Raw genomic sequence first — 13,700 nt, forward strand, 5'->3', positions numbered from 1 at the left:
TAGAGAGTTACTGGGTATAGGATTCGGCCAAACTCATATCAATAGGTTCAATTATTCATTCTCAAACAATTATCGCTCGACAAATAAAACAACATCGACTCTTATTCTTGCCAAGGTAGATTCTCCAAACATTAGTTATAAATCGTAAGCATGGGACATCAAACATCTAAGCAAGCATGACCCATCTAATAAAATAATAACTAATTTTTTTCAAATCATAATTCTATTTTAATTAAGTGCAAAAGTCAAATAGAAAATAAAACAAATTCACCCAAGTATGAAGTCCGGCTTCCTCCGTCGACCCAGTGTTGGGGTCTAGCTTCTCATGGTAAAAACACGCTCAAAATAATTTTCCATAGCTCAAAAAGATGTTTTGTTGAGGAAAATGTATAAAGCAGTGTATTTGCAACAGTTATAATTGTTACAAAACCCACTGTTACAGAGAACCCTAACAGGACTGTTGCGAACTGAAAATAATTGTTGGAAAAATTGTTACAAAGTTATTGAGTTTGAAAGTATAGGTCACGGTTTTTCGGTGACTGCTTTTAACTGTTGTTTCGTGTTCTTCTTCTTCAATGGCAGCAGCAGAGACAAGCTCTGCAACTCCCAATCCTCAGCCTCTGTTCGAACCCCTAACTCTCCATAAACCTTATTTGATACTCCAACATCCTATATATACTACTCAAGCCTTCGAATATCTCCTCATTACTCCGAATAATCTCTTCATACTTCAGGCAGTATAGAATAAATTATCGGAATATTTTCTTTCCCATCTTGCATTCCCATGTGTTAAAATGCTACAGACACGCTCTAGAATTTCTGGTGCACGCATACGACTGAGTCAAGACGCTGTAGAGACACGCAGCGTTTCAAAATATCACCACAGAATCCCGCGTATTGCTCCAACCTCTGTTTCATGGGATATCCACGTAACTTCCCTTTTTTAATCGAAACCAAAAACATTACCACCCTTGTTTGATAAAACAGGCCCAAATCAAACAAAATCCGAGAGGCAGTCCAACAAAAACTCCCTCGAAGTCATGTCAGGCATCTCTGCCGGTGAAAGCTAACTTCCTCTGTATCACTTCAAACTGATCATCCAGCCAAATATAATTGATTCTAAAGCACATGCCAACTCTGTTAGGCCAAAACAAATCGTTCCGAAAAGTTTCAGCCATTTAGTCTCTCAAGAACCCCACAAAGTCTCGAACCCTAATTCTGGTTTTTTCCAAACCAGATTTTCCCGCAAATTTTGAATTCAAATGGGAAGAAGAAGGTCGCCCCTTAACCAGCTGCTTGGGTGCGAAAATCAGATGGGTACCCCTTATCATTTGAGGTTCCCCTTATCCAAAAGTGAGAGTCCGAATAACACGTGTCCTCCGGGTGCAAATAACAACTTTTCGAGCAACTTTCTCCATAAGAGCTTATTTCACAAAAACACCTACAAACAAGTTTATTAGTGATAAAATGAGTCCCAGCTAATGTATTTATGGGTAAAAATGTGTCGCACTTTCGTGCTCATCAAATTCCCCCACAGTTACATTTTGCTAGTCCTCGAGAAAAACAGAAAACTGATCCGCTACACAGCTGGTCATATAATAAGAGACGGAGAGAGACCCTCTACACAGCTGGTTATAATTAGTTTTTTTTTTTTTTTGAAGACCTGCTACACAGCTGGTTATAAAATGCAAGAAAAAAGAAAAAACCCGCTACACAGCTGGTCATAACCCTAATAATCATAAAAAAAAATTATATATATAGACCCTCTACACAACTGATCATTATTATTATTATTCATTTATTTATTTTTTATTTTTTTATTTTTTTTTGGAAACCCGCTACACAGCTGGCCATAACATGCAAGGAAATTCCTGAAAAAGAAAAGTAAAATGTTTACCAATCTCCCACGCTTAATCATTACATTGTCCTCAATGTAATTGAGTCATCCAATGCAAAATTTAAGATGGGAAATCCATAAGATGAAAAAAAGTAAACGAAAATATAAAAATAAAAATAAAATAAAATACACCTACTGGAATTTACAAAAAAGGATCCCCAAAAATTTAACAACCTGAAAATTTGGGGATCGACCCAAAATACAACATTTAAAAATGACAGCTTCACACTTATGTTATAACGATGCGGAGACACTGAAACTATCAAAAAAAAATATTTACCCCTAAACCAAGTTTTTACTGCACAAGGAAGTGCGTAAAGAACAAAATATGGGGATACTATTGAGACTTGGAAATTGTCAATTGGCTCATGCACGTTATTAGAAACAGGGACGTCCTCTGGGTATTTTGATGCAAAGTATTCCAACAAAATTTTTGAAGCACATAATTCTAACCCTAAATTAGGTAACTTTTGGAAGTCTAGGAGACTAGAAACAACCTCTAAGTTGGGTGAAAGATCTTGCGAGATAGGTTCTTCTAATAAATTAGACGAATCATTTACACAATCGTTCACACGGTCATCTATATATTCAGTATGGGACAGAGAGTCACTAAATGTTTCATCATCATCAGCAGCAAATAATCTTTGACATTCAAGAACTCTCAATCTTTGTTCCAAACTAGGTGGTGTGTGTTTATAATACTTCTTGTATATCTCTAAAGGAGATTCTTCACTTACCACATGTGGATCAAAAACTCCATACCGTTTCCTCTGCATGTATTCACCAAGCGTCATCTCAGATAAGGATGCATGCTGATTTGAATTTCTACGCTTATGTTCTGCCAATGTTATCTTAGGTGACGTCGACTCGGAAGAAGTCATCATCCTCAAAAATTTCCTGAAAAGAAATACAAAAAGAAACACATAAAAAGGAAAAATAATCTAAAATAAAATTAAAATACTGTACAAATAATTAAAAAATAAAACCTAAAAATTAATCTAAAAACAAATCCCCGGCAGCGGCGCCAAAAATTTGATGTGTTTTTGATTGTGGTTGTTGTAGTAGTAAAGATTCGAACTCTAGGACTTGTTAAGATTAATTCTAAAGGAATAAAATAGAGAGTTACTGGGTCTAGGATTCGGCCAAACTCATATCAAGAGGTTCAATTATTCATTCTCAAACAATTATCGCTCGACAAATAAAACAACATCGACTCTTATTCTTGCCAAGGTAGATTCTCCAAACATTAGTTATAAATCATAAGCATGGGACATCAAACATCTAAGCAAGCATGACCCATCTAATAAAATAATAACTAATTTTTTTCAAATCATAATTCTATTTTAATTAAGTGCAAAAGTCAAGTAGAAAATAAAACAAATTCACCCAAGTATGAAGTCCGGCTTCCTCCGTCGACCCAGTGTTGGGGTCTAGCTTCACATGGTAAAAACACGCTCAAAAAATTTTCCATAGCTCAAAAAGATGTTTTGTTGAAGAAAATGTATAAAGCAGTGTATTTGCAACAGTTATAATTGTTATAAAACCCACTGTTACAGAGAACCCTGACAGAACTGTTGCGAACAGAAAATAATTGTTGGAAAAATTGTTACAAAGTTATTGAGTTTGAAAGTATAGGTCACGGTTTTTCTGCGACTGCTTTTAACTGCTGTTTCGTGTTCTTATTCTTCTTCTTCTTCAATGGCAGCAGCAGAGACAAGCTCTGCAACTCCCAATCCTCAGCCTCTGTTCGAACCCCTAACTCTCCATAAACCTTCTTTGATACTCAAACACCCTATATATACTACTCAAGTCTTCGAATATCTCCTCATTACTCCGAATAATCTCTTCATACTTCAGGCAGTAAAGAATAAATTCTCGGAATATTTTCTTTCCCATCTTGCATTCCCATGCGTTAAAATGCTACAGACACGCTCTAGAATTTCTGGTGCACGCATACGACTGAGTCAAGACGCTGTAGAGACACGCAGCGTTTCAAAATATCACCACAGAATCCCGCGTATTGCTCCAACCTCTGTTTCATGGGGTATCCACGTAACTTCCCTTTTTTTATCGAAACCAAAAACATAACCACCCCTGTTTGGATAAAACAGGCCCAAATCAAACAAAATCCGAGAGACAGTACAACAAAAACTCCCTCGAAGTCATGCCAGGCATCTCCGCCGGTGAAAGCTAACTTCCCCTGTATCACTTCAAACTGATCATCCAGCCAAATATAATCGATTCTAAAGCACATGCCAACTCTGTTAGGACAAAACAAATCGTTCCCAAAAGTTTCAGCCATTTAGTCTCTCAAGAACCCCACAAAGTCTCGAACCCTAATTCTGGTTTTTTCCAAACCAGATTTTCCCGCAAATTTTGAATTCAAATGGGAAGAAGAAGGTCGCCCCTTAACCATATGCTTGGGTGCGAAAATCAGATGGGCACCCCTTATCATTTGAGGTGCCCCTTATCCAAAAGTGAGAGTCCGAATAACACGTGTCCTCCGGGTGCAAATAACAACTTTTCGAGCAACTTTCTCCATAAGAGCTTATTTCACAAAAACACCTACAAACAAGTTTATTAGTGATAAAATGAGTCTCAGCTAATGTATTTATGGGTGAAAATGTGTCGCACTTTCGTGCTCATCAATAAGGATGTCAATAAACCTCTCAAGAAATCTCGCCACCTTAAAACTATTGAAACCTTTGTTCCATTCCACTTACTTATCTCTTCTAAATCTCCGGCGACATCTTCGCAAGATAAACCATTATCTCCAATTCGTGAAAAAGCTGCCTCAAACTTCATTTCTTCAACTGACCTTTCAGTGATTGAAACCCCCATTATTGATCCTTCTGTGAATGAAACTTCTTCTCTTCCTATTGATAATGTTTCTCAACCTTCTATCCTTGCCAGTTCTCTACCTGAGTCTCTTCCCTTTTCGAAAGAAACCGTGGAAGGAATAGATATTGCTTTCAAAGTTTTGTCTGAAGTCCTGGATGATGGCAAGAATTCTTCCATTGATCCTGTCAAGTCTAGTATTTGCGAAATTCTGAATAAGTATTTCGGTTCTGACAGAGTTGCTTCGCAAATAGCTTTGGAAAAAGAGTGTAATGCTCTTCGTCTCGAAAATCAAAAGCTTCAGAATGTTTTGTTGGATCGTGACATCCTTCGCAAGAAGAATGATGAATTGAGAGGTATGATTTCCTTATCTGTGTCTTCAATTTTCCTTTCTAATGATTTTATCCTTCCCATATTTAATTATCCTTGAAATCCCTCTTTCGCATGTTAAGCCTTAAACCAGAAACGAATAATGGAGAGATATCAATTTGAATCTGCTGTTGAAGAAGCCCGTGTTGATAAAGAGATTTTGATGGATCAATATAACCAATTAGATAACCTCTATTCATATTCTGTTGATCATATAAATAATCTTACCAATGAAAATACCCAATTAGTTCAGAGGCAAGATTTATTGAGTAGTGAAATATCTCGCCTTTATTATTCTTTAACTAAAGCTAATTTAGGGATGGAAACTTTATCTGATGAGAATAAAACCTTATCTAAAGAGAAGCGAACTTGTTTAAACAAGATGGCGATATCTTCGCAACAACTTAGCATTCTTCAAAAATTATGTGATGACCAAGAACAATCTCTTCGCTCTTTGAGAAATGAACTTAAAGAAGTAACAGAGTCATATATTGCTGAAAGAGATACACTCATTCAAGGTAGAATAGCTTTAAGTGTAAAGGAGAATCAACTTAAAGAACAATATTCCAAATTAGAAGAATCTTATTCTTCTCTTGCGAAGAAAAATGCCTTTCTTATTTCTAAAGAGAAAAATCTTCAGTCTCGACTTAAAGGTTTAGTTGGAGATAAATTTGATGACGCAATGGACCGTTGGGAGAATAGTTGTCTGACCTTGATTCAACATCTTATTTTGCAAAAGGAAGGTAGTCATAATAGTTTGACTGCCTTAACTATCTTTTCTTTGTCATATCTTTTTGAGTTCTTCATATTATTGAAATTTTGTATTCTACCTTTCGCAAAGTCTGGGAAAAATCTTCATTCCTCCATTTCTGTTTTGGAGGCTAAATATGCCAAAATTCGCAAAGAAAATGCATTACTCGTCTCTGTCCTTACTGGTTCTCGCGACCGAGCAGAAAGAAGACTTGATTATCTTGCTTACTTTAAGGATATTCAAGATAAGAATCATCAGAGAGCGCTTCTTCGTCAAGTTCATCTCCGCACTGAAGTCCTTGTAAATGATATTTTATTGTATAAATCTCTTCCTCCTACATCAATCGAACCTTTGGAAGTAGATGATGATGAAGTTCCTCGTCCTGCTGACAGTGATTATGATTATGAAAGTGGTGCATAGGATAATGTTTTGGAAGATGGAGAAGAAATTCCTTCTAAGGAAGCATCTGCTGGCGTTAATCAAAATGAAAACGAAAAAGAAATCTCTTATGAAGAAGTAATTGTTGGCGATAATCAAGGTGCTAATCAAGGCGAAGATCAGAATCAAAATGAAGGAGAGGCTGGCGATAATGAGAACATTGGCGAAGAACGTCTATTATCTCCTTCTACTGGAATTAATACTGAAGCATGAGCTTCTTATCTAGTTTTATCTTCTTGAATTGTCTTATCTTTATTACTTTTTGTGAATAATATTCTTCAACCAACTTTGGAATCAATTTTCCCTTTTAGTATTTTGCTGGTGAGAAAGATAATGCCTCTTGTTTATTGATTCCCATACTTGCCTCTCATTATCTTTCTTGCGAAAAATAATTTGTTATGAATACTTATAAATATTTTGTTTTGTCATGTGGTCTTATTTTTCCTTCCTAATTAAAGGTCTTATTATGCCACCTCTTGTCATTGCGACAAAATCGCAGGACGTCCTTGCACTTTCATGCAAAAACCCATTGATCTTGCCTTAACTTATTCTTTTGTATTGTGGCCCCTTCAGGAATGTTGCGACAATATGACATGCCTAAATATTCTTGCGAAAATAAAGCCCCATGACATTGCCGTATTGCGACGAAATCGCAGGACGTCTTCGCACTTTCATGCGAAAACCCATTGATCTCGTCTTATCTTTTTCTTTTATATTATTTCCTTTTCAGGATTGTTACACAAATATGACAAGCCTTAATACCCTTGCGAGTAAAAAGCCTCATGACATTTGCATCTTAAGACACTTATCAGCTCCCTAATGGAGGGTGCCACCCTTATCTTCCCCTTGGTTGCCCCTTTAAGGAGGCGTACTTCTACCATACAAGGTTAGCTCCTCCCATCCAGTATTAACAACAACCAATTGTTTTCGCAGCCTCTTATCCCTTTTACCTATAGGGCTTATGGTTACGAGACTGCACCCTAAGTGGGGTTTTCTTCGGGCCGAGTGCAGTATAAGCCAAGACTTGTCAAGAATTGCAAGGTGCGCTTCAAACGCCCCTGGCACTCTTGACTCAACCGTGTACCTCGGCGCCTTGATCATATCTGCACTCCTTGGGAGAGTCCTTATTACCTTAGTCGCCCAACCTAAGTCATATTCTTAAGCTGAGAATCCAAGGTGCCTCTCCCGAATGGGCTTTATTGACTCCAAATCTCCATGATTCAGGTTCCGGTGGCGGTGTAGCCTTTCCCTGAGCCATGCAACAGGTACCCCCTTATATGACGTACTTTAGGTCTTACATTTGCCTCTTGCGAAATTTTATTCGCGAACTAGGGTGTACGCCATAAAGGTTCGCCCCTTTCTTTTATGTCATTGTTTTATGATTATCTCTGCTAAAGTTTCGTACATCATGATCTTGTTTTGATATGAATAATCTCACAATTATTATTTCAGAATCCATAACTTCTCAAAGATTCTTACGGATAATATCTTTTTAAGTACAACCTGTTCCATGGTCTGTCAAGTCTGTGACCAACATCTCTACCTTCCGGATCCATTAATCTATAAGCTCCTGTTCCAACTATCTCCTTAATGATGTAAGGTCCATCCCATTTTTTCGCTAATTTCCCACCATTTTCTCGCTGATATATTGGTGTCTCTCGCAGAACTAAATCTCCTGGTTGGAATTCGCGTACTTTGACACGTTTATTACATTCTCGGGCTAAATCTTCGCTGATAATTCTCCATATGTTGTAAAGATTTTTCTCTTCTTTATTCTAATTCATCAAGTTTGTTTAAGATCAAACTCGCACTAAGATTTTTCTCCCAAGCTTCTCTCTTTGTTGTCGGAATAAAAACTTCTGTTGGTAACACCGCTTCAACTCCGTATGTTAAACAAAAAGGTGACATTCCAGTAGCTTCTCTTCTAGTTGTATTATAAGCCCATACTGCATTATGTACTTGTTCGCACCATGCTCTGTGATGTCCTTCCAATTTCTTCTTTAATATATCTGCAATTGTTTTGTTTGTTGCTTCTACCTGCCCATTAGCTTGTGGCTACAAAGGAGTAGACTTTCCACATTTTATCTTAAATGCATTAAGTAACATTTCTATGTTCTGTCCTTCAAACTGTTTCACATTATCAGATACCAACTGCGCAGGAATTCTGAATGTGCAAATGATATTTTCGAATATGAATGTAAAGATATCTTTGTCGCGAATATGTTGTACTGCCTTCACTTCTGTCCATTTTGTGAAATAATCTGTTGCGACTATTAAGTATCTTCTTTGTCCAGAACCTGGTAAAAATGGCCCCACAATATTTAAGCTCCACTTTCCGAAAGGCCACACACTGGTTGAAGATGACGATGGTGGTCCAGGTGCATGTATTTTCTTTCCATGACGCTGACAATCTTCGCAACATCTTGATATTTGTTTTGCATCTTCGTGCATGTATGGCCAGTAATAGCCTTGCATTTTTGCTCTATGTGCCAAAGATCTTCCCCCTCCATGATTGCCAGCATCCCCACTATGTAACATTTTTAGCACTTTTTCTCCTTCCTCTCGTGTCAAACATCTGAGTGATGGTCCATTAAAGAATTTTCGGTATAGCAGCCCATATCTTAATTCATAATTCGTTGCGCGGATTTTTAACTTGTGTGTTTCCAATCTATTTCTTGGTGTTTCTCCTTTCGCAAAATATGCATGAAGTTTCGTTCTCCAATCTGCGATATTGTTCGTTTGTTCTTTCACCGTCTATTATCATGACGTGCACTTCTTTTTCTTCTTTATTGATTGATGGTGAGAGAAGTGTTTGTATTTTTATGCATCTCGCAGTTGGATCTGTCATCATGCTTGAGATGAAAGCAAAAGCGTCTGCGAGTCTGTTATCCTTCCTTGAAATGTGCCTCCATTTTATTTTTGGGATTTTCGCTGACAGTTCTTCAACGAACTTCTTGTATTTCTTCAAGGATGGTTCATTTGTAGTATACTCTCCCTTTATTTGGCGAATAACTAGCTGCCAATCACTAGTGATCCTGTCATTTTCTAGTTTCATTTCTATTGCGAATTTTAAGGCATGTATAACAGCTTCATATTCCGTTTCGTTATTAGTGGATGCGAATTCCAATCTGAATGAAAAAGCCATCTTTATTCCTTCTGGAGAAATTAAAACAATTCCAACTCCATTTCCTTCTCCATTTGATGATCCATCTACCAATATATCCCATCTATTTGGTTCTGTTAATAAATCTTTCGGATCTCCGTGTTCTTCTTTTATATCCATCATTTCTTCTACCGCTTCATCTTCTTCTAAAGGAAATTCTGCCAAGAAATCTGCAACAACTTGTGATTTTGGTTAAGAAAAAATTTCATATTTAATATCAAAGTGGCCTACTTATGCATTCCATCTCTCCACTCTTCCTGATCTTTTAGAATTCTTCATCACTGATTCAATTGGTACTTTTGTTAATACCTTTATCTTGTGCGCTTGAAAATATATTAGGAGCTTAAATGATGCATAAACTAATGCTAAGATTAACTTCTCAATCTTTGAGTAATTCTTCTCGGCAGTATTAAAAGTTTTGCTAATGTAATAAATGGGTTTCTCCACTCCTGCGTCTATTCGCAATAACACAACACTTAATGCATGCGACGTCGTCGCAAGATAGATCAATAATTCTTCTCCTGATTTTGCTTTTTGTAAAATAGTTGTATTCATAAGATGTTCTTTAATCCCTTGAAAATATTTTTCGCATCCATCAGTCCATTTGAATTTCGCACCCTTCTTGAGTATATCGAAAAAAATATTTGCATTTGTCTGATGATCGTGAAATGAATCTCCCCAGCAAAGCTAGAAGTCCATTCAACTTCTGTACATCTTTTACTGTTGCTGGTGTTGGCATGTCACGAACTGCTTGCACTTTTTCTGGATCAACCTGTATTCCTTCCTTTGATACAATGTAGCCTAAAAAATTTCCCGATGCAACTCCAATACTACACTTCTCAGGATTCAGTTTAATGTTATACTGCCGCATTTGTTCAAAAATCTCCCTCAGGTCCTGTACATGGTCTTTAGCTTCTTTACTCTTTACTAACATGTCGTCCACGTATACTTCTAATGTTTTGTGTATCCATTTCGCGAACACCTTCTCTACCATTCTTTGGTATGTCGCTCCCGCATTTCGCAAACCAAATGGCATTTTCGTGTAACAATATAAACCTCTAGGGGCGAAGAAAGCAGTATGTTCTTGATCTTCTTCAGCGAGAGGGATTTGGTTATACCCTTTGTACCCATCTAAAGACGATACCCTATCATTTCCGGCTGCAGATTCCACCATTTGAGGAATATCTGGTAACGGAAAACTATCTTTAGGGCAAGCTTTGTTTAAATCAGTGAAATCTATGCAAATCCTTATTCCTTTGTTTTTCTTTGAGACAATGACCATATTCGCTATCCATTATAGGTATTTAGCTTCTCTTATGATTCCCGCATCAAGCATTTTCTGTAGTTCTTCTTCTATTTGGGAATGGTAAGCTGTTGCGATTTTTCTTATTCTTTGTTTAAATGGTCTCACATTCTTGTTAATCTCCAACTTGTGGCATGCAATTGATGGATCTATTCCCGGTATCTCATCCATGCTCCCTGCGAAAACGTCTTTATATTCTCGCAAAAGGTTAACAGCTCTTTCTTCTTCTTCTACATCCATCTTGGTTCCAATTCTCAATATTAGAGGTTCTTCTATAGTCTCAACATGTATTTCTTTTGTTGGTTCTGCGGCAGTGTAACTGGGCTTGGGTTCTCCCATTGGTGTTAGTTCTTTTATTGTTTTCACAGGTCCTTCTCCTTCTTCCGAAATTTCGCTGGGTATTCCCTTGCCTTCTTTTGCCCTTATCATATATACTCTAAATTCTTCTTCTTTCTTTGCCTCCTTTGCCAACTTTCTGCGAAATTGTTTCCTTTTTGCTTGTCCTTCATAATGCTTTACTTCAATTTGATGACATAATTTCGCATTGTCAACATCTCCTCTGATTTCTCCTATTCCATTTGGTGTGGGGAATTTAATACATTGATGCAACGTTGATACTACAGCTTTTATCGCATGTATCCATGGTCTTCCTAGTAACATATTATATGGCGATTCCATACACCACGCATAGTGTTACGTGTGTTTCGATCTCTCCTAGTGGAATTCGTACCACTATTTCTCCTTTAGGTTTTGTTGTGGATTTTCCAAAGCCATGAACAAAATATGTTGAACTGGACATTTCTTCATCTTTAAATCCCATTCCCTTGAATGCATGATAAAATATTATATCCACTGAACTTCCTGTATCGATTAAAGTTCTGTTCAATATCCATTCTCCCGTGGATTTTGTTGTTGTCTCCTCCTCTTTTCGCGTAATAGGCACCGTAATAACCAATGGAGATGTGTGGTTCAAATTTTCTTCTGGTTTCTTCCGCCATGAATGTGACTTTTTGCTTTTCCCAATCTTTCAAGGATGATGTCTTTTCTACCGCCATAACCTTCCTTCCTTCAAAATTTCATTTATGTACTCTTCCTTTGATGTTTTCATGGAATTCATTAACCATTGTTTTTGTTATCATATTACACTCCAGTCTTTTTTCATCTTCATTGACTCTAATCATTTTTCTTTTAACTGGTTCACTGATTTATTTAATCATTTTCTTGATTTGAACAATCTCAACAACAATCTTCAACTTTCGATCTTCAGCCTCCCTGTTTCTAGCGCCATTATGTAGTTGCAGGAAATCCTACACTACACCCCTTATATGATTTCATTAACACTCAACTCATTTTTAGATTAACAATCTTAATTTTATTGATGAATCTTTGAACAATCTTACAAGAAAAGATAAAGGAATCAAGAATAACCACTGGTCTAGATTTTCTCTCTCCTATTTACTTGTTTCTTACTCAAAAAAGATCTTTCCCTCTCCTTTACAACTGATCGACTATTTATAGGGAAATACATAGTGGATGACAGCTAATCTGTCCTTTATTTTCGGATATGATTTGCGACATTTTCGCAACCTTACAAATGTTAATCTCGCAAACTCTCTAATTTTCGCAGGACCATTATATCTTTCTCATGATTTTAGCTAACGTCGTTTATTATATCATTTCTGAAATTGTTTTGCGATGTTGTTGTGTTGTTGATAATTTCGCTGATATATTATTGCTGCGAGATTCTGATCCTACATTATACAAACCAACTAAAATCCTACCATGAAAATGGTCACCAAACATAAACATAACTGCACATTCCTTCGTGATTCTGTCATTTACTAAATCTGATAGTCTCAAAAGATCTAGTTCAAATGAAAATATTCAACAATAGCGATTTTCCTAATCAGTGATAAACATATATATATATAAACTTATGAATAGTTTGATACCTTGCTCCTAAGCGTCAATAAGATAAAACAACAACATTCCTTGATCTACTTACGAAGGTACCCGGTGAAAACTCTAATTTTCCATCAATAGTTAAGACCTTGTCCACACTCAAAGAGTTTATGCACTTGCTCAATGTTATTCAGGATGTCTTCATATGCACTTACTCAATGTTATTCACGATGTCTTCACGTAGTCAAGCAGTCTATTGAGGGAGGCTGTGTGGAGTAGTTAGACAACCTGTTAAGAAGCTGCTTTTTGACGATGATAGCATTGGTAGCATACAAATATCTACATCTGGAAACATATCTTCCAAGCATATAAAACAGAAATACAAAATAATAAAAGAGATAGTTAGGTAGAAAAACAGGTTTATGAGTCTTAATTCTGACCTACTTGTACATTAAGTTTATGTTAGTCTAAGCCATGCATTAAGATTTAAGTAGAACCGAGTATCCCTGCATTAGGCTTTAAGAAGAACTGAATACCCCGATGAAAAAGGTTATAATAATTTTATGTTCCTCCAAGCGGTGTATTACGCTTCAAGAAGTACCGAATCACCACATCTGAAGTATTGAACCTTAAGAAAAGTTTACTGTGAGTAGAGGGAGAGATGGAGAAAGTACTTGGGTATGGAAGCCATCTAGCCTGAGCTTGGCTATGAGAATTTTCAGACACCCAATGGGTACACCTCCATCAAGTAAATTTCAATTGCATGGTAACTTGTAACAGTCTGGAGAGCATTGAAAACTAAAGAGCTTAGTTCCAACGGAAACGGATAAAAAATCTTAACATTCCCGAACTACAATGTAAATATGTCAGCACACCACTGCTAAATGAAACAACCGAGATTACATGAATGAGATTAAAAGGCTAGCCAGAAGGAAAGGGACCAGAATATGGTTAGGGAAACATGCACATTTCCCAGGCCTTAATCATAAAAACATTGGTAAAAATGTAGCAGTAGTTATGGGGTTAGACGGAATGTAAT

The sequence above is a fragment of the Papaver somniferum genome, chromosome 1 (genome assembly GCF_003573695.1).
Source record: "Papaver somniferum cultivar HN1 chromosome 1, ASM357369v1, whole genome shotgun sequence".
NCBI lineage: Eukaryota > Viridiplantae > Streptophyta > Magnoliopsida > Ranunculales > Papaveraceae > Papaver > Papaver somniferum.